Here is a 23,532-nt window from a genome sequence, read left to right as displayed (position 1 = left end):
AGTCTTCACTCTCCATTAGACTTTCACACTGGCCATATGGGGCTGTTAGAGGGTGAGAGGGTCCTACTGATTGCTCCCTGCCTCTCCAGTCTAAGGATCAGCTGAGGGATGGGAGTCAGGGAGTCTTGGTTGGTGCGATATTACCGTGCGTGCACTGTTGTGGTCACAATTGGCACTTGCTCTTCAACCTTCAGCAACCCCACAACAGAATGATCCCCTGAGAGACCAGGCAAGGTGGACAGCTGCTCAATTTCCTCTGTCCCCAAAGCAGCAATACCAAAAACCTACCAATACCATTTTGGGTCTTTGAAGTACCCTCTCCTGAGGTAGTCTATGCCAAGGATGTATGGAGCCTCTGGGACCAGTCACAATAGGATGCTTTTGCCATTTCCTCCCAGTCAGGCTGATTTCAGCCTCCAGTACAGTCAACTCTTGGGATCCTCCTGTCACTCCAGAAATATAGATGGGTTCCATCCCTTGACAGCATGATGCCATCAGGTACACTGTGCAGCAGTATCAACTAGAGCCTTATACTTCTGTGGGACTGATGTGCCAGGCCATCTGATCCACACAGTCCAGTAAATCCCATTGTCCCCTACCTCTACCTGGCTGGAGGCAGGGCCCCTCTAATATTCATCACAACGTGATATTCATCACACTTAAGTCTTGTTGAAAGGGATTATTCTTTGTTATCACAGGAGCTGGAATAAAATCAGCTCTTCCGCTCCATCTGGGAACCTGCTCACGGGAGACAGAAGCTGCAGCTCTCATGGGATGATCAACCTTGACCCTTGCTCCCCTCTTCAATTCACTCAGCCATTCCTCCAAAGCTGCAGTAGGTTTTCAGTCCCCCTTCATCATGTCTTCTCTGTGATCCCGCAGGTAAAACCATAGGGTGGCCTGTGGCGTATACCTTCTATATCTTCTCTCTTGAACAATAGGACGCCTTTTGTGAATAACTGAGACGTGTTGGTACACATGAGGAGATGGATAGATCAGATAGATCGTCCCTCAATTGTTTTGAGACCCTGGGACAGTTTTTCCACAGCTGAGACAATGGAAGGGGTGAGATTGTCTTCAAACTCTTGGAGTTTATGAATCATTTTATCCACTGTTAGTGGTACTATGTCATTCCAGGTTACTGTTGCCAATGAATGGGCATATGATGACTGTGCATTCCGTGTAAGTTTTCACCCCATGGATCGTGTACGTTCGACTTCATCTGGATCTATGTGTCCATTCCCAGCATCCAGCCTCGACAGATCATCTCTACAACGGCTGATTCCCTCAGAGACTGGATGTCTTTCTTTAGAGAAGTCCACTTGGCTGAACAACCCATAACATCGTCCTTGCATGGAAACCTTTCTTTCACAGCTGGCAACAGACACCTCCAAAGGCTGAGGGACTTTTTCTCTCTTGCAATTGCTTTGTCAATTCCCTCTTCTCTAGCAAGTGATCCCAGCTGCTTGGCTTCCCTGCTTTCTAGTTCGTGACCATTGGCTCCATTTTCCCAGCATCGGAGCAACCAGGTGATGATGTGCTCCCCTGCTTGATGGGTAAAACCTTTTCACATATTCCGTAGCTCTGTTGAGGTCTGGGGTCGAGAAGTCACCTCTTCTTCTTCTTCTTCTTCATCATGTGATGATGACTCCCGATCAAATGCTGGCCCGAGTGGTGAATACGTTGTTTTTCTGTCTTGCTTCACCCTTCTTGTCTCTTTTTTGCTTTTTCTCTTACATACAGGGGCAACCAATATTGGTACAAACTGGTCCTCTGGTTTAGCTGCAGTAATTATCACTTTGGTTGGAGTAGCAACCATACTTGCTTCTGGGGCTGGTGTAGAATCTCTGCTTGGAGCTGGAGCAAAGTGCTTGGCTGGAGCAAAGCATGGACTGTTGCTTTGCCCTCAGATCCAGGGACATTTCTTTTCTTTTGAAGGTGCTGGATGGTGTCGAACAAGGCCCTGTAAACATAGGCCAAGCCCCAGCACGTTGCCATGATTTGTCTCTGTCTGGTATAGCCAGAATGACAACACACCTCATTTAAGTGTTGTATTTTTTTATTTTTTTTTTTTTGATTTTGCACTTGTTCAGTGGTGAAATTCCAAAATACTGGAGCAGCCCACTGACCTAGATACTTGCCCCTACTATCCCACACACCCTGCCACTCATGGCTGTCCAGCCTTGGGGAAAGTCTCTAGGTCCTCCTATATCATCATTTAACCCCAGACAAGATCCAAACCTGACACTGCTTAACTCTTGAAATCAGACAAAATGGTTGTGGGCAAAGCACACTCTGTATGCGTGCCAACATGGTGATCCCTATCACATAATCAAACAGGTCTGAACAGTATTAAAAGGCCATTCAAAACCTTCAAAACTCTCAAATGATGCTGTAAACATTCAGGGTGGAGAGTGGGGGGGCAGGCTGGGAGGGTAAGGGAATGTCTCCTTCACAGGTTGACTACCCGAGAAGGAGAAAAAAGACGTGTAATTGCTAAGCACTTCTGTTATATACCTCCCAAAGTATACAGGTGGTGATCACCCTGGGAACACAAGCCAGATCAGTTTCATGATCAATGATTCTATTGTATGACAAGTCATTACCATAAAGTACAATGAGACAAGAACCTTAGCCCAAGCCCAACACTTGAAAAACACTAACACAGCAAATACCGGCTGTGAGTAAGGTATGATATACTGAAACTGTGAGATCAAGAGAAACAACTTCGAGAGCCAATAAATCAGCATTGCGACGAGTGACTATTAATCTGAAACAATGAATGCTTTTCACAAATACGATTAGACACACTCCAGTCAGATCTGTCGTTATCTCAACCGCTCATGCCCCACGTTGGGCGCCAAAAAGAACTGTCGTGGTTTAAACAATGTCAGCAAGTCAGCCACGGAGTCTAGCTCCCCGCCAACCCCCACCACCCACCCCCCACCCCAGCTCCTGAAGGGATGGGGAGGAGAATCGAAAGAATGTAACTCCCACGGGTTGAGATAAGAACATTCCAGTAACTAAGGTATAACACAAACCACTGCTGCTAACACCAATTATAATAATGGTAAGGGAAATAACAAGGGAAGAGAATACGATACCACCCACCGAAAACGAGCCCAACCGAGCAGAGAGTGCCCTTCCTGGTAACTCTCAATTACATCCTGGGCAAGAAGTGCTGTGGTATGGAATACCTCTTTGGTCAGTTTGGGTCAGGTGTCCTGTCTCTGCTTCGTCCCAGCTTCCCCTCCTCCCTGGCAGAGCATGAGACTCAAAAAATCCTTGGTCAGACTAAATATCAATGTTATCAGCTCTGTTCCCAGCCCGAAAGTCAAAAACACAGCACTGCACCAGCTACTAAGAAGGAGAAAAAATGACTGCTACTGCTAAACCCAGGACAGATTGATAGGTACATCATTGCAGAGAGCAGTGATACCTTTTTCATTTTCTGTTATAGAATGAATGTTTAACCTTGAACTCTAAATTAAGCAAATCTATCTCATATTACAGAGGTTCATAAATACTATGCACATAGCACACAGCAAATTGTCTTGATTTGAATTTTTATATAAATAAAAAGTGATAATTCTACAGAAAAAATTATATCAATGATGAAATATTAATTATCATGTCATGACTGTTTGTATAAAGTAACCCAGTGCAGAATTCTAACATTATTTAATGTAATTAATGTACTTTATCGTAATGGAAAAAGAAAAATCTGTTCTTGGAAATCTGATGAAGCACAGTGTGATACATTTTGGATTGAATGTGCTCTGAGCCTCTTTAGGTGTACTTGAGCCAAACAGAATTGATTTGTGTTGGACATATGTGTAGAATTATATAATGGGCTGACCTTTGTAACAGAGATACATGGCTCATACTGAGGTGAAGATTTCCCAGTGATATTTTTTTTAAAAGAAAACAGGGGTGAAATGTAACCAGCTCACATCAGTCAAAGTAGTTGAACTGAGCCAAGAATGTGTCATCTTGAATTTCCTTCTTGTCAGAAACACCTTATATTATCAGCAAAGAGGAAAACCTATTACCATCAATTTTACATTTCTACATGATATAAAAGAGAGAGAAAGAAAAAAGTCCTTTATGATACACTCAGTTAAAAGTCTCTATTGGACCAGAAAGAGTTTTCTTCACCTCATGAAACATAAACACTTCTAAAGAGCTACATTCAAGCTGCTGTTATGTACATCATCTTGTTCAAGGAAAACATATCACAGCTGTTAGAAGGGAATACAGTTGTGTGCTGCAAAGACCTATTCACAGGACTTCTCCCAGTGACAATGGATACCTGATACTTGCTGGCCTGGCCTTATAAACTCATGCATATATCAAGCAGAGGTGCAGGGAAAATTTGCTGCTGTAAAGCCTTTTCTTACAGAACATATAACTCCTGCTGGATGCTGCTGAAAGAGAAGGCCACCCGCAACTGCAAGTGTGCTGTGCAGCTGGTGCCATAGCAGGATGCAGGGACTATGTGAGGCCCCTGTCTGGATTGAGGAAAAGGCCATGTTCTTCCAGGACAGTGATGGTGATGCAAAGCTTGATTGGAGGCCAGCATTAACAGGATGCTGTTTTACAGACTTTAGAGTTGCACCTACAGCACCTTGTTACAGACATCTGAGGGCCTGAGTGAACTGGTGGTTTTAAAAGAGACATGATTTTCTAGTTTAGATAATGAAATGACCATCTGATTTTAGAAGTCAGTGACAGAGACAATAACTGTACATCTGAAGGTTCCCATCTCACCTATAATTCTCAAGTAACTATGTGGTAACTGGAGTTCTTTTACCCAGGGTTTCTCTATTTATTTATGGGTAATCTTTCAGATCACTTATACCTTTGATCCAGATGTGTGATGGATTTGTGTGCTACAAAAATCTGTAACTACCATTTGTGTATACGACTGATACTCCAGTGGTGACTGAAGCAGTGCTCCTAGGTGAGATGAGGAGTGCTTCTTTCTGACTCACTGCCAGATTATCTTCCTTCCTGCCACTGACAGCAGTGCTCTCCCACTCTGTTGCAGAGTGCTTTATAAAACAGAAAAACACACTTAGAAACTGAACTAAGGAAAACTTTCTTGCTTTTTAAAATCCGCACATATATTTGTTATAAACTATGCGCTGATCTGCTTTGCAATAGGACATCAAATCTGAAGGTATGATAAACAGCATAAAAGAATAGTAAACTGAAATGCATATGGCAAGAGTAAAGAAATAGATGCCCAGTGTATTATGTGTCCGGCTCCCAAAGAGAGGAAATTATTTCATATGGGAGGACATAATTTACTAATTCCTTCTGTAGATTTTATTCCCAGTATTATCACTATTTTTTGTTAGATAATGTCCCCAGATATTTTTGAAAATATTTTGTTTAAATAAACATACATATTATACAGTTGCAACAAGGAAGATGTAGAATAAGTCATGTAAGAAAAGTGGAAGGTGGATTATTTTAAGTGAGTGTAGTCCTTATGACCTCACTATCACAATACAAGTTCATACATGTTGGTTATTTCTCCCAGATGTTGTCCACAAAACATGTATGTAAAATAAATATGTAAGAAGTTTTTGAAGTGGTCCTTATCATAAAACCTGTGGTGTTTTTCTAAAAGCATTCGTGTACACACACAGAGAGATGTGTGTATATGCATAGCTACTTCTGTAGGGTAAAATGGAATTTGGTTCCAGGCACAAATCATGTGAAACACCAAGTTCTCTTCTTAGTAGTAGAAAAATGACCTTTTCACAAGTTAAATATAACTCTTCAAATGACAGCTCATGGAATCAGAGTTAGACTTGAGAAACTTGCTGACAAATGCCACCCTTGCTCAATTTCAAAGATCATGGGCAAAGGGTATATTGTAAATTATTAAGTCAGGAAAAAATTGACATGTCAGACAGGCAGGCATTTAAGCTCCACAAAGGACTTTTTGGTGAAAATAATGGAATTACCATATTAGTTATATTCTTCAACTTTGATATGCAATAATTACTTAAGTTGTTGTCTTTGGTTTTCAGTATACTATGCACAGGTTCTGAATGCTGTAGAATCCTCTTAATTGGAGCAGCTTGGAAATCAGTTATCATCCTGATTAAGAAGAGACACTGATAACAACAATTCTGATAAAATTGCTCTCTGAATTTTTGCCTGACAGAATTGATCAGTTTTCTGCCATGCTTAAGAATCTAGGACATTTATTGGCATGACAGCAAAGCAGAACCTCCAAAGTCTGATGAAATTCTGCATTCTGTGCAATGAGGGGTTTAAGTTAGAAATTTCTGTAAAGAGCGACCTAAATTTAGTATTTCATATTTACTTGATTTATTTAATCTGACCCAAATTGAATTTTCAAAAAAAAAAAAAAAAAAAGAAAGTGGGTAAATAGTCCCTTTACTTTTAGGCTAAAGACAGTTGGAATGTCTGCACTTTAGTGTGGCTTTTTTTTAATTTGAGAAAAGTGAGTTTCTAAGTTCAAAGCAGTTTCTACTTTTTCAAAGTGACTATATACAACAGTAATGTAATAATGTCACATAACAATCATGTTGCTACACAGCACTGAAGGTTTTTTTGTAATCATTTTGTCGGTTGAAGAATAGAGGATTTGTTTGTTGCTTGACTTTCTAGATAGTCTCTATTTCTACCTACCATTATAAAACTGAAGTGATTTCCAGGAACACACTGTTATTAACAATAATATTGGGCTATTTAGAAATTAAAGTAAAATAAAATGCACTGTGAATATAGTTAAACAAAACATTAGTACAAAATACAGATATATCAAAAACACAGCTTTCATTCCAGAAATAATGACACTTATAATATAAACTTCTGGAATGTTATAAGACGTGAAGAAAGTAAAAAGGTAAATGGACCTGAAACAGCATTTTTTAACTCACAATGCCTGCATACTTTGTTTACGGGGAGGACAAATCATGCTTAATGCTATGTCTCTAGAAAGCACATGGCTTATGTAAGCTCTTTAAACCACAATCAGCTCTTTACATCAAATATATAAGTACCTAAGATGAAAATATAGCTAACATTGTTTGAAAGCTAATGTCATGATTTCATGTCTTCGATTTGTCCATGAATACACAATATTACCACGCTATTCAAAGTAGAGAAAAAATTAAAAAATCCTGCTCATAATTCATTCCTAGAGGTATGTACATGGAGAATAAAAATTACAGAAAGAAGTACACACTATAATAGATAAGTATTGTGTACTATAATAAAACCCTGTATGTAGTCAACTTTCAGCTCTTTGTGATGGTAGGGTGATAAATATTTGGTACAGAATGACTGTTCACTGGTAGGAATGCTGCTTTCAAAATGTCATTTTTTTAGCAGCTAAATGAGAATGACAGCTTTTAACACACCATTGCTAACTTATATTAAGAAAAGCCTGACTGAGGATATTGCTGTGCATCTTCTTTCAGAAAAATGGTCACATTCAGTCAATCTGGACAGTTTGAGCCAAGTCCTGCATAAATCAAATCTTATCCTATTGTAAACAATCTTGTTTAAAGGTTTTATGTAAAGATCATCGTCTTATCTCCAATGGCAGCTGATGCACATTACAAACAAGAAGTTCCTGCTCTTCAAGTTGAAAGTTTGCTTTAGGTTGGAAAGTCCTGACTGATATTGAAGTCAGCAGAAGCCTGGCAGTTGCGTTTGTGTCAGTGACACAGCTGTGGGATCACCAGGGTCTCTTCTGCTTGCATGCATGGCCTCAGACTTTGGTTTGTCCCTCTGCAGCTGAGTTGAAGATGGTATTGGACTGAGAAGGAAGCTCCATAACATCTGCTCATCAGCATATACATATATCCTAGCATATACACGTGCCCATCAGAGGTGCTGTGCAGGTGTTACAGTCATGACAGCTAAAGCCTTTATAACTCTTGATACCTGCTGTAGTCGGAAGCATGGGATTGTTTCTGCAGAATGACTGTATACATGATCTGCAGCCAGATTATAAACTTGCATGTGGTTTTGACCCCCAGACCCAGTTACTTCTCTGCAGTATTCTGTATTGCTGTTTTGAGCTACTCTTTGGCTGATTGAAGAACAGTTATACAGTAATAATGAATTAATTAATATACAATATAAAAACTCCCTGAACATCATAAAGGATTGGTCTGAATGTTATGGTTTGGGGGTGGATGAGTGTGGAGAAATTTTTCCTTTCATTCAAATGCTATGTTATTTTAAAATATACTATTACACTAAGCAAAAGTGAAAAACAGAGAAATTGTAGATCTATCATATACCACCAGTAAGGATATTCAACATATACAGGACTGTTGCATTATAAAAATATGTGTTCATTATATATAAATACATATATAAAACTCTGTTGCTTAACAGTTTATAATAATTTGCTGGATTTGCAACATTCACCCAGAGAAGCAGTCAGAGAACTTTCCATTCTGTGGTCAGCAGCAACTCATGTCCATTATGTTCTCCTCCAAGGTACTGTTGATAGCATTTATTTGGCTGCCATGTGAAATGCATGAATGAAAATATTTTTAAAATTGAAATACTCATTTCTTGGTGTCAGTTCTATCTCTGGTTCTTTGGACTCTCAGTTCTTTGGACAAGCCCTCTCTTAGCTCTGTATGGATGCTTCCACCCCTGGGTAGACTGAATTAAGTTCTGAATTCTGAGGGTTTACATTCCTGTTGATGATCTCATTTTTAGTACTTGATTTCTCAACTCAGTACATTTTAATATCTATATAAATGTCTGATGTGCTTCTGGATCTTGCTGAGGTTTTTGCTCCAGCAATATATTGTAGCAGCCAGTCCCAGGGGTTGGGCTATACACTAGAGAAAGTGCTTCAGTGATTAGAAGGCTATACTTGGAAGTGCAAAACAAAGATTTGGCTTTGATATCTGTCTTTGCCAAAGGCTGTAAGAATTGGGTCATCTCTTTTAAAGTTAATTATGAAAAGAGGTTTAGAAAACCTAAGAATTTTGTTAGACATGCTTGATTGACACTTATGTAAAAAGCCTAATATTTTTGGACACAACTCCATCTTTAAACTCCTAAATACCTCCTTTACAAAGCTCTCTTCACCTCTGTGTAATTTCAGCTGTGCCTAAACCACTGAACTGATTGCAGCTCACGGCTCCTGAAGCTTATTATCCCACACAGAGCAGCCGTCGTAGTGGCTTAGTCCTGGTGGGAGGAGTACGTCTCCTGGCATGGCACTGTGCAGGGATCGCTAGCTGAAATACATCCCCAGCGTGTACAGCACCATAGATCCAGCTGTGGGGTATGAGATAACACAAGTTCCCAGCTGCCAGAGGAGGACTGTTCATCGAGGAAAGGCAAAACCAGCATGACTCTGTATCTCCTGGAGAGTTGTTCTCCACATCTGCTTTCCACCCTTTCTGAAGCTGCCCTCCCCAGCAGCCTGGGCTGCCTCTGTGTGGCCACTGCTCTGCACTGGTTGCAGGAACCTGGCAAGGACCTCCCCTGAGTTGAATGAAAAAGGGTTTCATTTTGCTGGTGCTGAATGTGACACCTGCAAGAAATACCAAGTTTCTTCAGAGAGAAATTGCTCAGACTTCTTCCTCCTCCAAATGGCAATTAGGTGACACTGAAGATACTTCATATGTAAAACCTCTTATTAATGAAGTCATTAGGAGCTACAGAGCTATAGCGAATAAATATATAAGATCCTTGACATTAGTTGGCATAGTTTATGTATTTCTCCTTTAAAACTCAGCTGTTAACACACCACTTCTTTTAATAGCTTCCATGTCATTATTTGGCTCTCTGCCACTTTTTAGAGGTATGTTCTTCCAAAACAGGTTAAAAAACATTAATGATGGAAAGCCTGAAATGTCCTTAATAGCACCGCAACAGTAATAATAACACGAATCTGGTCCTGAGGACTAGTGATGTACTTTGCCTCCATGGTAATGACATAGTGCACTTCATCTGAGACAATTAGTCAGGATTCTGGGTATCTGTAGGAGGATTTTAAGCATATGACCTTGTGCAAGCTTGTGTTATTCTGTATGAAGCACTTGTGAGTTTCCTTGAAACTGCCAATAGGAGTTGGGGGAACAACAGACACGAGCACTTCAAGCCTTGTTTAGCTTGAACAGTCACAAAGGACTTATTGTACTGTGTCTAATAGGCTTTGCTCTGAAAGCCTTTAGCCATTAGTGTGCCAAATATCCTTCTCCTTCTGCCATATGTTATGTTCAGCAATTGCATTGCTAATAAACTCCATGTTCCCTTGAAATCCCGTCTGTCCAACTCAACTCTGTGGTGATTTAGACTACAACATTTTCCTCAAGACCCTCAGTTCTGCATTTAAAAAAACACATAGAGCTCTGGAAACTGCCTGCTCTGAAGCTTTATTGGAGCCTTCTCTATATTGTTCAAATCAGCATGACTTACAGATACTTTTTTTTTTTTTTGTTCATTATAATCAGGGAGTGACAATTCACAGAAAATGTCTACTGCTCTTTGATCACTCTTTTGCAGCCTGAAAAGTCTGGCCAGCTTCATATGACAAGAAAGGTCTGAAATGAAGAGAAAAGAATATAGGATTTCAGAATACAGGAGGCAGGGGTGCATGTATCAAAACTAAGGAATTGACAGGCTCAGTCACACTTACAGAATTAGAAACACTGAAGACAGCTGTGGAGACAGAGACCTCTCTTTCTATGTTCGCTGTGTTTTATAGCCTGTGGTGTATCTATGCCTTGTGGTTTTGTCTCCCCTGAGTTTATTCAGGTGAAGCTATAAAACTGACGAGTGCTTGAAAAGGACAGTGTTACTTATTCATTTTGTTTTAAATAATTGATGATGTTTCCTGTTTCTGCTTACATTAATTGCTCTCAGCTGTTGGAGAATTACTCAGTGAGTTGCCTTTTAATTTGTTTCTTTAGAAAAGCAGCATGCTGCTTTTCAGGACACTGTAGGTAATGTGTTCCAGGCAGTACTTTCTAACTGGAGATTAATAAAAGTGTGCTGAATGCATGTTTGGGTGTTATTGCTTCACATGTGTTCATATGTGGGAAGGAAGGAGGGTGAGGTGGAGGAGTACAGACAGTGAAGAGCCTTAGAGGCCTCCGTGCTGATATTTTAAAAGTATAATTTGTGTTCCCCTGATGTTTAGGCCTGTACATGAAGGCTCTGATGCAGAGTACTCAACCATTGTACCTTTCAGTATACTTGGACCTGGATCACAGATAGCATAATTTTGATTTTACTAAGAGGCAGGTTTAATTCCATTGTATAATTTATATGCTTTGCTACAGAAACAAGAAGAAAATAAGATTTACAAACCCATGTAAACTGAATTTCAAGCAAAGTTGTTTCATGGGTATCATGCCTACAGAATAACACCACTAATTAATTAACTAATTAATTTATCCTTCCTTGTTGTGCCTTCTCATATGCAAATACAGAGTCTCTACAGCTCATAACTGTCATGCCAGTGAGGTTCAAAATGTGCTGGAGGTACACTTTGTGAGTTGAATTATATGGCAAGATTTGATTAAAACAACTACATCTGTGATATGTTACCATCTTGGGCCTGAGCTTTCATTGCATGTAAACTTCCTGGCGGTCCAGAGAGCCTTGCTTTTTGGCTGAGTCTGGAGTGACATAAGCCAATTGGTTTATCTGGCAGTGGATATATCTCCATATAGTGCTGGAGGATTGTTTCAACTGTCCCACCAGGCAGTCTGGATGGGTGTTTTTCATTTTTTTTCTCAAGTATTCAGGGACAAAGGAGCCCTTCCATTTGGGGAAATGCCTATTGACCACAATTATTGAAATTTACATTATTAAATCACTTTTCTATCAGACACCTTATTGGGTCACAATCTTTGCAAATATTTCATGACTTTTGGAGGATCAAGCTCAATGCTATCCTACTGGTTTAATTTTTCTATGCTGGCAGGTAATCTACCTGCTGACTTTCAGTTTGTCATTTAGCATGATGAGACTGGCCTTATTTTTCAGTCTTCTTGAAGGAATAAATTTATTTTCTGGTTTTAAGTTGTCTGTCATTTCTTGGTGTTCTACCTATATAGTTCATGAGTCTTTAGAGCTTTGATTTCTCTGTAGCCAAAAGCGTGCCTGCCTGTGGCTTAGAAAAGAATGCTGGTAAAAGCACATTGAAATGGCTAAAGAGCCAGGCACTGACTATATGTAAGTGCTGATGAATCAGCCTTAGTGGTCCTCCATGTCTTGGTTTGTAATCCAGTAACAGTCACTGCATATCTGATTATGGACATTTACCTTGGGTGCATGGCATATTGGAGTATGAATTGCAGACTCCTCCATCACTAGAAAATGGGTGTTGTCAAGAAAATACCTGATGCAGTGGTACACATCTCGCATGACTTTACAGAGGTGTAGAACAAAATCTCTAACCACTTGCTGAGTGACGGGACTCAGGAGGGGCACAGGTTGGAGCATGATAACTTTTCTGGGCTAAAGAAAAAGTGAAAAAGAAATCAACCTTCTGGCCAGGGTGGCTGCAGTGTTTGCTATTGCCCCATGTGGGATGAATTCCACCGTAGTCATGGGCTCTCTGTGCTCCTACACCCCATCCAATGGAGCGCAGGAAAGGCTTGCCACTTCAGGTTGCAATAACCAGGATGCCTGATCTGCTTCTGCAGACTTGTTGCAAAGTCTCATGAGATAACTAGCACATCCGGGTTTGGTCTTGCAGATTTATTACTACTGGGTAAAGTCAAAAGGGGACTGTGACTACACCGTGGCTGTGATTGTCCTGAACCTCATGAGTTTGAATTTAAAATCAGACACCCCAAAGGCAGTAGAAATACAAGGATCTGGGCTCCAAATCGGCTGAACACCCATAGTTAAATGTTCCTTGCATGTACAACCTAGAATTTCTGAACCAGAATTTGCACAGAACATGATATGGGCTCAGTGTTGTTGAGAACAGGCAATTAGAGAACATGTATATATTGTATGTGAGTTTCTTTCAAGAAAAAGGACCTATATTTTGAGGTAGACAGCTAGTGAAGTTTCACCTCTCTCCCCTCAAAATAAAGCTCTTTTCATGTCAAAGAATTGAGGCAATTAGATCTTGACTCTTGACTCATTTCCAGCTACTAAAATATGCCATGCAGTCACAAACTTTCCAGTTTTTCAATTTGACTTTTCACTGCTGGGCCAAGGCCTTTTGGCTTTGTGTCTCCCTGGCAGGACAATCCTTGACTGCTAGCAAATGCACTGACTTGGTCTTTTTCTCCTGCCACCTCTGCCAGCATATGGGCAATCCGCAAGGATGAAGTTGGTAATGATGCCATGTGCCCACCTGTGGGAGAAAGGCTGTGGCCAGCCCAGCTCCTCTTATAGGATGTAGATGACATCTCTTTTTCCTCTAAGGGCAATTCTGCTCCTTCCAGCTCTGGGAGAGAATGCTAGCCCAGTCAATGCCATCTATGTTTATCTCTGTGTCATCTACTGTGTCTGAATATCCACACAAGCACAGACCACAAGTCAATAAGCCCAGCTGTTTGGTATTATTTACATTATGCTGGGATCTCTGCTGACCTAAAGAGCAGAAGAAAATAACAAGGCATATTTGAGGCTTAATAAAACATTGCAGTAGGGAGTCCTTTCTAAGCCATTACAAGTGCTTGCTCAAAGTGCATTTGCTGATTTAACAAACTGGTTAGGACAAATGTTTAACATGCTGTTTCAATGATATTCAGATGCTTCTCTTAGTATTTGTTGATCTGCAAAAATGTGTCCTTGCCTAATTGCACTAGAGAGTGGGATTAAATAATTAAATAAATGCAATGTGATGCGTTTGCACAAAAGCGGAGCTGTGACTGCCCCTGACAGATGGAAAAAAGTCAATATGATGTCTGAGACAGCCCAAGCTCTGCACTGCAGAATAAATTACGTGATTCACTGAATGCCTGGGCTTCACAAAGACATACACAAAATTGGAAAGATAAAAGCTTGCATTGGCTTCAGATGATATTTACTGCTTGATGGATTTACTAGCAGCCCCAGTACAGTCATACTATTTTGCATTATTGGCGTATATTTAGCTGTGTGTCTGCTGAAGCTTGAGTGTCCATTTAAGCGTAAGTGAGTTGGAGCCCTGCCAAGGCTTTTTAAAGCTTTGTGTATAGAGGAAGATGCGAGCTAATGGCTACTAGCTTGAATATCAGGGAACTTAAGGATGCTGGGGTAGACAACAAAGCATAAGGTGCATTCTTATCAATATTAATGACAATATAAATATTAATACAGACTGCCTGGACCATTATTTTTGAATGATTCTTGTTTTCTTTGTATTTTAACACAAATGGCTGGAAACGACTATGATTTCTCTCTCTCTCTCTCTCTCTCTCTCTCTCTCTCTCAGAAGGGAGAGCTTAAGCAAGACCATTAACTTTATAACTATCTATTGTTTCAGCAGCAGGATTCCTACAAGGCAAAGGAGGCAAATGAAATGTTAGCTTTAGGAAGTATACTGCTACCAATAAAATATCTGATTAGAATAGTAATTTACTGTACAAAGCTATTGTAACAGAGTCATTATTGTACTGTACCAAGGCATTTCAGTTAAGAAGTACCAGTTCATTTACAGTGAGCCCCATGGGATGGTCACAGTGTTGCTGTAGCTACAGAATAAGGGAGGCAGGCAGAGTGCTTAGCTGCTTAACGCTATTGGCTTGTGCTTCAAGAAGCCTGGGGCTCCATTTTTTGCCTGGCCCTTGCACATGATGATTTTGGCTTGTTTAATGGTTCGGCACGCCAAGGGAGGGGGACTGCTTCTGAGAAATGGCTGCCAATTGAATGCTGCTGGCAGAGGGTTTATCCAGTTAACTACGCTTCAGTAAAAGGAAAATAACCCTGAGACTGCATTGTGCTGATCAGCTGGATTGGCAACAAAAATGAGCAGGGTTTTGCTCCAGGTGAATTAATTGCAGTGGCAATGTGAAGGAAAGAGATGACAAGCAACAATGTGCCTGTGGGAGCAAGGAGGCACGCAAACTGGAGAAGGACAAGATGTTGTTCTGAGACATGAATAAAATTCATTGCAAATCTTCCATCATCTTACAGATAACATATTCATGTCAAGGATTCTGAATCAATGTCTCTGGCAAGCCATAATGGGAATATTTACAAGGTTAGCACTCTCAGCTGTCCCTTTTTGCCACTCCTGAAGATTACTGCCCTGAAGTGGGCATGGCAGATGTGAATATGCATCTTTTCCTTAGCTACCCCTGTTCAAAACCCACATACCAGCACAAGCCATAGCAGCAGAAAATGCCTCTGCTGAATCCAGCAGAGATAGAGCCCACAGTTTTGTGGTGGTTTTTTTTTTTTTTTTTTTTTGTTCCTTACTTCTGAAGCAAACTTGGTGTTAAGCAGTGATTTTTTTCTGAATTTTCAGGAGCAATGGTAATAGGGTTACAGACTTCTGGGCTTTACCAATAAAGACTTCTTATCACTGAATAGAAAAGAAAGGGAATGGATCCAACTGCTGTCTGATAAATTGAAACATAGGAAGGTTTAAGGTGAAAGATCTCTTAATCTGACATTCTGATAGTTTTGCTTTCTTCTTACTTCTTCCTTCCTCTGAAATTGCTCCTTGCTAAAAACAAAACCAAGCTGACTAATTCTCCCTCGTGTCAGAGTAATCCCTCTAGACCCCGGTGTGTTTGGGTCATGTGTGCAGACCCAAATCAAAGATTATTCAAAACTTAGGTAAGAAGACAAAAGTCTGCTATTTCAAAAAGGCTTTGGACACATGTATCTTTTTTAGTGTGAAGGGACACATTGCAACTTGCTATTGTCGCTGACTCTCATGACACTTTTGTTTATTCCCAAAAGACTTTCAGCTGGCAGCAGTACCTCAATTTCTCCCATTTTTCTCTGCTTTGAACTGAAAAGCTTTGATTTAAATTATGTCACTGTACTTGTTAAAAGTTAGTTACCATAGTAGAAGAGGTCTGAACAGGGCCTCTGGCTTTAGGTGCTGTTAAGCAAAGTTTCATCCACGTTTACGCACTACAGCTTGACATTCGCTATGAACTTTTCAACTGGCTGATATGAAATGCCATCACCTTCATGTCTTCTGTCATACCAAGACCCATTAGCAGATTCCAAGCACGATCAATATCAAGACAGAATGATAACTTCTGAATTTCACTTTTTCACATTCTTAGCTGATAGCAGGATGCATGAGAACACCTGTTTAATTAATTTATAATAGGAATGGAACTGTATTATCTCTGGTAACATAATATGCTGGGCTGCATCAAAAGAACCATGTCCTACAGGTCAAAGGAAGTGAATCGATCCCTCTACTCTGCTCTACACCCACAGTCCTGCATTCAGCTCTGGGGCACCCAACACAAGAGGAACATGGACTTGTTGGAGTGACTCCAGAGGAGGCCATGAATATTGTCAGAGGGCTGGAGCTTCTCTCCTACAATGACAGGCTGAGAAAGCTGGTCTTGTTCAGCCTGGAGAAGAGAAAATTCAGGAAAGACTGTATAGCAGTCCTCCAGACCTAAAAGGTGTCCACAGGAAATCCTGAGAGGGACTTTTTATAAAGGCACGTAGTGACAAGACAAGGGAGAATGGATTTAAAGTGGAACTGGGTAGATTTAGCTTAGATATTAGGAAAAGATTCCTGACTGTGAGGGTGGCCTTACGCTGGCATAGGTTGCCCAAGAAGTTGTGGCTGCCCCTCCCTGGCAGTGTTCAAGGCCATGCTGGATGGTGCTTTAAGCAACCTGGTCTAGTGGAAGGTGTCCCTGCCCATGGCAGGGGGGCTGGAACTGGATAACCTTTAACATCCCCTTCAACCCGAACCATTCTATGACTCTATGAGTCTATGATAATAAGTAATTCTCCAAATTGTACCTTATGATGCTGCAGCATCATGCTTGATTCTCATTTATGCTACTATCTCATTGCCTTTTTCTGCAGAATTAGAGCTGCAGAAAGGTTTAAGTTTAATGAGCACCCTGGTTAAGGTTTCCTTGCTTGGATAGTGCCAAATCCATCTTTCTTTTTTTTTTAATATACAAGAAGGGGAATTGCGGCTTTTGTGTCCTGGTCCAAATGTCTATAACTTCCCTAATGCTTCAAGGTCAGATGTCAGTCTCCTGCCTTCTGGGGAGCCTGACTGTAGATGTTCCCAGATTTAATGCATGCAATCTATTCTAATTATCTTTTTTAAAAAATTCGAATATATTTGACTCACGAGAGGGAAAAAAAAATGAAAAGAAAGTTCCAAGCAAGTGTTAAGCAGCATATTAATGAAGCAAGTCTAATTGCTGTGAAAAGAATAGTTATCTGAATTCCAAGATAAGCTACATGTGCTCTGCTTAATAAAACAAGAACCTTGCATATTTGAAAGTCCTTTGTCTCATCCAGCTGTTTCCAGTTTGTCTGTTATTCAATGTTGTTAGATACTGTGTCTAAAATCACTTGGAAGGCAGTGGGTGTCTTTTCACAAAACACTGTGTTTTCAGTTTAATACTCCTATATTCCCTACCCTGTAAAAAATAAACTTTGTGATAAGAGCATTCCCCATTTCTAAACTGACTTATCCCTTCTTACTAATAAACATTTATAAGCAATTGAAAATTAATTGTAACAGGTTAGTCTGAAAAGCTTTGTTTGTCTTGGATGGAGCTTCTTTTATTTCTGTGAAATATGTTTTATTTAATTTTTGGAATGAAAAGAAAAAATACATCATTTTACCTATGTTTTAAATAAATTCTACTAAATTTCCCTCTGAGAATCAGCACTCCCCATGTCACGGGGCAGAAATAATATGTGGAAGTTTTAATGAGAAAAGTACGTTTTGCCGCCCCTGTGAACAGTGACCAAGGACATTAAAAACTTGAAAAATCATAGCTCATTTCACAGTCAGCAGGGATACCTGGATTACCTAGAAACTGATTCAGCACTGGGCAGGCCTTATCCTAGGACTGAAGTGGACTTTCCAAGTAGAATGCATGCATGAGCATTTTAAATGAGGACAAGGACTCCCTTTCACTTTTTCATGAGAATTTTGTTGATCCTAGGTGCTATGAGAAAGTAAGCTACCAAATTTGAATGCAGACTGTCAAGAACAATCTCCTTCTTTGCCTACCAGTTATTTCTTACTCTCACTTGCACACATGCTCATAGTTTGCTAAATATGTCTTCAGGAAAAAAGTTCCCAAGGTCATACTAGCAGGTCTATTGCAGTTATTCTGTCTTCCTCTGTGGCATAATCTGTCTTCTAAAGTCATCTGGTAATTTTCACATTTCCTGCTACTTTGTGGATTTGGTACATTAGAAGTGTCTTTGTTCTTTTCTGCTTCATTTCCTGTGACTTCTGTGGCTTTGGTTTTTACTAAAGGTTTTAATTTTGCTGCAGGGTATTGGAAAAGGTTTTATTGCTGGGGGAGTATGCAGGGGACTTGAGGCAGGGAGTCTGTGGACCCTTTTGATGACTGGCTGGTTACATGACTGTCTGCCTTGGCAAGGGGTGCAATATGACAACTCAGGCAGCCCCCACTGTACAGTCCTACACTCCTGTAGTGGCGCCCAGGAGTTCCTCCTGAGTTCTTCCCAGTATGGTTTCCCCTGCTCCTGGTGCCTTCCCTGCCAGCAGCCCACTTTTCTGCCTGTAACCTGTTTATCCTGCCTGCTCGCGCACCTGCTTTCTGTCCTGGACACCAGCAAAAAGCAAGCTTTATGAGGAGTATAAGTCTCCAGCAGATTTCTCAAGTGACACCACTTCTAAAGATCCCTCCCCAAATAATGTCTGATGAGATAAAGAAGGAAACACTGCAGGTTAATAAATCCCTGAAGTCTGCTTAGGGAAAAACAAGTCACTAAACTGAGCTGCCTTCCCAGGTGGACTAGAGATGGGATAATCATGAAGATTTTATTATTATTTGGGAATTGAATAACATATTCCTGAAGTAGAACTCCCTTGTTATAGATATGATTATGGCATTTCCTATTGCCGAATACACAAAATATTTACAAAGCTCCTGAGGTTTCAGAATATGTGAATTATGTAAGCAAAATATAGACTTTATAGCTGAATATCCAAACGCAAACATGAGCCACAAATATTGTATATTGCCACATAGTGTTAATTGAGTGTACCCTATAATGTGCATTCAGCATATAGTAACTGATGTCCTGTTGTGTAAGTGTTGTGAGTTCTGAAACAGGAAGTTAAGAAGAAGAATAAATGACTCATTCCCAACTGGTAAAAAGTGATGCTGGCGTTTAGATTATTTATTAATAAGATGGCAGAGATAGTAAATACTATGGTGGAAGTACACACAGCAGACCACACAAGTGCTAAAGTGGTTCACTGGTGGAGGAAAGTGTAAAGAACTCCATAATAATGTAACAAAAATAGGCAACTAGTAAGATTAAATGAAATACAACCACGTATGGGGAAAGGAGTGTTTTAAACTCCTGGTAGGTTCTGCATTGGTCACTGGTTTTGAAAGACAGTATGGACTTCCCTGCAAGCAGCTCAGTGAAGTTGTCCATTCAAGGTACACGCTTGCAGTCATAAAAGTAAATAAGTGTTCTGACTAGACTAAATTTGCTGCTGTGGCTGCTAGCCCCCAGAGGCTGTCCAAGACCAGTGAACTGTGCAACCACAGAAGTGGCTGAGTTGAAGTATTATATCCCTCCAGAAGGGCCTAAAATGATGCCTTGGTGCATAAGGAATGACCTTTTTCTGTGGTCAGATGTCATAAACCATGTCAAGCTTTATTGCAATTACGTTTCTAGTGCTGATGTGTAGGCAATTCACATATACTGATCACTTTAATCTGTAGAATCCATATATGTGGAACAGATTTCCCTAAGGCAATTGCAAGATTTTTTACCAAGTGCCTTGTAAGTGCCTGACACAGGGATGTTCCTCTTTGAGAGGCTAGGAACTCATAAGGGATTAGTGCGTGAACAATCTGTGTAACTGTGTCGTAAATGACTCATAAGCAGGACTAAAAGTTCATCTTCTGCCCTAACAGTCAAAGGAAAGATGACTAAATGAAACAGCTTGATCAGAGGGGAAGCCACAGAGATTTTGCTTTTCAAGCTCTTTGTGTGTGGGAACAGTCTCTGGAAAGAGTACTCCTGCTAGGGCGTGCATGGGCAAGTTTCACAGCTACTCACACCTTACGCTTATTAGGACCAAAGTCTTTTGTATGTGCAGTTCAGTTCTTATTTTATGAATACAGCCTGTAATAAATATCCTAAAATGGAGCTGGGGGAGAAAATGCAGAAAAACCTGATGCTTCTTTTACAAATGCAAGTGCTGGGCAGCTGCAGTAGCAGCAGCCGCAGGAAGCACAGTTTCTGCCAGAGCTTGTCACAGCCAATTTTCACTACGCCTCCAGGGGCACCATTGTGACCAGGGGACAAAGTTTCTGCCAATGTCAAGTTTCTGTGGTACTTTACTCTCCAGCATGCTAATTGTGATTGCAGAAAAAGTTACAGCAATAACATTAAAATGGGGAAAATGTAGGGTTTTTGATTCAGCTCTTCAAATTAGCCAAGCCAGCTTCACTCAAACTTGAAAAAAATAAAAGGTTTTTCCCTTCAAATAACCCTCCTGGAAGCAGATTGTATGCAGCTTTTCCTATTTGTGTTGCTTTACTTTTTCTCTTGTATTCATTTTAATCATGCAGAGTAGTTGTATAAAAAGCAAAGAATGAACTCATTGTGAGTTTTTAGAATGGATATTTCAGAAAGGCACATTATATACAGAGTAACTTCTTTCCCAGTGTAATTGCAGTTATATTTTTAAAGAGGGGAATATAGCACCCCAGAGAAAATAATAAATAATAAATACATAAATACAAAAGCCAATGCTTAATACATATATGAAAGAAATATAAAAAAATAAATACATCATTGTATCACCAGTTTTTCCAATTGAATCCTTTCCAAATTAAATGAAAAATCTTGTTGAAATTGTTTCTAGGTATCATGATCTCACTGGGAAATTAAAGGATTTTCTTCAATACCCTGTTATAACTCAGTCATTATATCACAGTGAGGTAATTTGCTAAAACAGCTGCCTCTGATGAGCAAACCTTTCCATCTGGCAAATAGACACAAAAAAACTCATGTCAGTTTTTCTTAACAAAATATAAAATCAAAATAAGCTTCTTGTCCTCTGATGGGATGCCTCTTTGAACTGCAGGAACCAAGATTTGTTTCTTTTTTGGTGCCCTTCTCTTACCCTCCTACCCACATATTTGGCCCTTGCTGCAAGAGTGTTGATATCACGCCACCTTTGAGATGGATTACGGCATAACTGGGAATGTAAATCTTCCACTAAGGAACCAGAAAAAATTAACAATTGTTGGAACTTATTAGCTTTACTGAGACAGCACTTGTGGATAGTTTGTTTTCATAGTAGGAATTTTTCTTTAAAGTTTTTTTTTTATATGCAAAAAAAAATTTCCACTGTTTCTGTGTAAAACCAAGATACTGTTACATGTACAAAACTCTAGCCATACAGACTACATTCTTCACAAAGAATCAACCAAGAAAAAGACTAATGCAGATTTTGTACTCCCAGGAGACCTCTGTGCAATCTAAATTAATCTTTAAAATTAATACTGAATGTGACCTGGCTTTTCTCTAAACCATATAAATATTGCTATTTTTCTATGACTATCTAGACTCAGGTAGAATACCCAAATTTTATTTGTATTTTTTAAACCACACACATTTTTTGTCCTCTCTAAATCTTAGCAGTGTATATATAATAAATGAGCACATGTGTTTCATATAAGCATTTAAATTTGTCATTAGAAATCTGAATTCATGTTCAGAAAGGTATCTCAGTTCGTTAGATTTTTGTTCTTAATGGAAAATGTTGTAAAGCAAAGTTTAAAAACATGTTTATTAAAATGAGTGATGGGATGAATTCCCCTGTCTAAATATTTTCTCAGCCAAGGGCCGGATGTATTTTGTGTGAAGTCAGTGGAAAGTCTCTCACTGGCTTCAGCAGAAGTTATATCAAGCACCAAACAGGGAAAATTTGGATCCATGTGTAGGTGTGGGTCCAAGTATTGCACTTAGATCTTATTTCTGTAGTAAGTGGAGCCAAAATGTTAATTCTAGAAAGTCTTAAACTTTCAGGAAGTTCAGCCTGGGATTCAGATGTATCTCTGCAAACTCTTAATTCTCTGAGAAGGATATCTACATCTATGGAAGTGGTTTTCCCACTACATAGTATTATCAATGTGCTTAAAATGTTGTCACCCCCACTACTACTAGTTAATACAACAAGGTCCCTTGACACTGCAGTGATGAAAACATAGTGCCAATAAGGCAAAAACAGATAAAAAAAAAAAACTTTGTGGAAAATCTGCCCTGCAATAATGTGTCATGCACCTCATTCTGTAGACTCCCTACAGAGCCTTCAGGATTTGGCCACATTCTATGAACTCTGCCTTGCACAGTACTTGGCATCTTAGAAATCTAGTAAGTGACCATTAATAAAGTCACAGTTCTGTCTAGAGTTATACAAATCCTTGTACTGTAAAATCATATCAGTACTCTGGGAGAAAGGATGCTATGAACTTGTAATGTCAACATATTTAATGTTCTCCTTGACTGATGGATATAATGTGAATTTAATAATGTACAACATGGCAAGGTTGTGATACTCTGCATTGTCCAGAAGTACTGTTTGCTTCTTGTGTCTCTTTTACACGTATGCTGTATATTAGTGGTAATGGGAATATATGACTGAAAGCAAATTTCTTTCAGTGGTCTCAGCCTTTTGTCAGCTGTAGATAAGGAGACAGTTTCTTTTGATTTCAAAAGGAAAACCACTGTCAAATACAGGAAACATAGTAATAAGATCTAATATTTAATTATACAATAAAAGGTAAGAAAGAAGCTTTTGCCAATCAGTCTACTGCTGAGAAAGTTATGAAACATGTTTTGCAAGAATAAACCTTTCTCTCTATAAACAAACACAGCTAGAAAAGATTAAAAAGCAAATACCATGTTTACTGACATTTAACATGCGGAGATCTAACTGTGCACCTGTTTGGTTACTTTCATTTCACCGACTTCTATTCCAGCTCCAGCTATTCTTTATTCATTCAGCTGGATATAATTTTTATACAAAGCTATCACTTTTTAGTAACCACACTGGGAAAAGCTAAATTCAATACACATATTTTACAAAGAGCTTTTTTGTAGACAACAGACAAGTGGGAACAAGAGAGATAGTATTGGAAAAAGTTACCTGGAACATATCCATTTTGTGAGCCTTAAAGGTGCTTGTTTTAACTAATAAAATGATTTAAATAGTCCTTAGATGAAACTAACATTATACAAAGAACAAATGATGGCACTTGACAACATTCTGTGTTAATATTTAATGTTGTGATTTATGTTTGCTGCAATAAATAGCAATAATCATACTGTACCTTAATTTTGTTTTAAACTTTTCAAATACATCTCTGGTCAAGT

At 39.5% G+C, this 23,532-nt stretch overlaps 1 long non-coding RNA gene across 1 annotated transcript in view; it reads right to left on the bottom strand.

The window, feature by feature from the left end:
- LOC133208283 (uncharacterized) overlaps window positions 1–23,532 on the bottom strand; it is a 164,234-nt gene that overhangs the window by 41,866 nt on the left and 98,836 nt on the right. The window lies entirely within an intron of this gene.

The sequence above is a fragment of the Neopsephotus bourkii genome, unplaced genomic scaffold, assembly GCF_033783945.1.
Source record: "Neopsephotus bourkii isolate Nb327-2 ecotype Australia unplaced genomic scaffold, CSIRO-AGI_Nbou_v1 NB_256, whole genome shotgun sequence".
Lineage (NCBI taxonomy): Eukaryota > Metazoa > Chordata > Aves > Psittaciformes > Psittacidae > Neopsephotus > Neopsephotus bourkii.
This window is presented reverse-complemented; position numbering and strand designations above follow the sequence as displayed.